Source organism: Elephantulus edwardii, unplaced genomic scaffold, assembly GCF_000299155.1.
Source record: "Elephantulus edwardii isolate Elephantulus edwardi_28Jun2011 unplaced genomic scaffold, EleEdw1.0 scaffold00067, whole genome shotgun sequence".
Taxonomy (NCBI): domain Eukaryota; kingdom Metazoa; phylum Chordata; class Mammalia; order Macroscelidea; family Macroscelididae; genus Elephantulus; species Elephantulus edwardii.
Genome location: NW_006399817.1, coordinates 740190 through 742266, shown reverse-complemented (window position 1 = coordinate 742266; position 2077 = coordinate 740190). Strand labels below are relative to the sequence as shown.

The window sequence follows — 2077 nt, the reverse complement described above, 5'->3', positions numbered from 1 at the left end:
TTTATTTATATAAATTCATAACAAACCAAAAATATCTAAGTGACTATCAATGTAAAATAAATAGGAGTATTTGGTTGTTGGACTTCAATTTATTCTTTTCCAAGAATTATATTTGCTTTTAATTATTTTAAGTGTAAATTAGTAACTATTGAGTTCTCATCTGTTGAGATGAAAAGTGACTACTGTATAAAAAGCAGACTTTTACAACTGTTATATGTATATTCTTGAATTTGATATATGTGGAAAGCATAAATATTGGCATAATTGGTAATGGCAGAGTGAATGGCTTGGCATGGGACAGTCTGAATGAGATGATCATATGACCTACTATGCCAGGGATGAAAATGTGAGAAAATATGGGGTTGCTTTCATAACCAAAAAAAAAATTATTTCTATATCCATCATGAAATACAATGTGGTGAGTGATAGGGTAATATCCATACTCATACACGGAAGTCCAGTGAAAACCACCATCATTCAAATATATGGACCAACAAACAAAGCCAAAGAGGAGGAAAGAGAAGATTTCTACCAACATTTGCAGTCAGAGATTGATTAAACATGCAATCAAGATGCATTGATAATAATGGGTGACTGGAATGTAAAAGCTGGCAACAGGGAAGAATGATTAGTAGCTGGAAAACATGGACTTGGTGACAGATATGCAGGAGATAGAGCAATAGAATTCTACACATTCAATAATTTATTCATTGAAAACACCTTTTATAAGAAACACAAGCACAGGCTATACATATGGATTTTACCTGGTGGTATGCATTGGAATCAAATCAATTACATTTGTGAAAAGAATCGCTGGAGAAGCTCAATATCAGCTGTTAAAACCAGGCCAGGTGCTGATTGTGGAACAGACCACCAACTACTCATATGCAGGTTCAAGCTGTAAATCAAATCCACAGGAACCAAAATTTGACCTTAAGTCTATCCCACTCTAATTTCAAAACCATTTCAGTGACAGGTTTGAGGCCTTGAACACCAGTGAGCGAAGACCAAATGAGCTGTGGGAGGAAATCAAGAATATCGTCCATAAAGAATGCAAAAAGGTCATTACAAAGAGAGAAGAGGAATAATAGACAAAGATGGATATCAGATGAGACTCTTAATATTGTATTAGAGCACCAAGAAGCCAAAGTTAAAGGAAGAAACCAAGAAATTAGAGAGCTGTACAAAAAGTTTCACAGAAAAGCTTGGGCTAACAAAGCAAGGTATTATACTGAAATGTGCAAAGAGCTGGAATCAGAAGATCAAAAGGGCTGAACTTGCTCAGCATTTCTTAAGCTGGAGGACTTTAGAAACAAATTTAAGCCATGAGTGGCAATACTTAAGGATGCTTTGGGCAGAATGTTAAGTGATCCAAGAAGTATTAAGAGAAGATGGAAGGAGTAAACAGAGTCACTTTAACAAAAGGAATTGGAGGACACAGAAGAATTTAATAGAACGATGTATGACCAAGAGCCTGTGGTGATGAAGGAGGAAGTTCGAGTTGTTCTGAATGTATTGGCAAAAAACAAGGCTCCAGGAGTTGACAGCATACCAATTGAAATATTTCAACAAACAGATTCTTCCCTGCATGTGCTCACTCACTAAGTTGTGCCAAGAAATCTGGAGGACAGCCACCTGGCCAACTGACTGGAAGAGATCAATATTTATTACAATTTCATAGAAAGGTGACCCAACTGAGTGTGAAAATTACTGAACAATATGATTAATATCACATGCTATCAAGATTCTGCTGAAAATTTTCCAAAAATTACTAAGGCAACACGTCAACAGAGAACTGTCAGATGTACAGGCTGGGTTTAGAAGAGGCTGTGGCACTAGAGATATTATAGCTAATGTCAGATGGATCTTGGCAGAAAGTAGAGTACCAGAGGAATGTCAATCTGTGCCTCATTGGCTATGCAAAGGCTTTTGACTGTGTGGATCACAACAAACTGTGTCTAACTCTGAGAAGAATGAGATCTTAAGAATTTGTGAAACCTATATTTGAACCTACAGGCAGTCGTCAGAACAGAGCAAGGAGACACTGCATGGTTCATAATCGGAAAGGGTGTCCATC

The 2077-nt window shown here is 36.8% G+C and overlaps 1 protein-coding gene across 1 annotated transcript in view; it reads left to right on the top strand.

Moving 5' to 3' along the window:
* The window catches only part of LOC102874581 (NKG2-A/NKG2-B type II integral membrane protein-like), a 34064-nt gene that overhangs the window by 9230 nt on the left and 22757 nt on the right, over positions 1-2077 (top strand). The window lies entirely within an intron of this gene.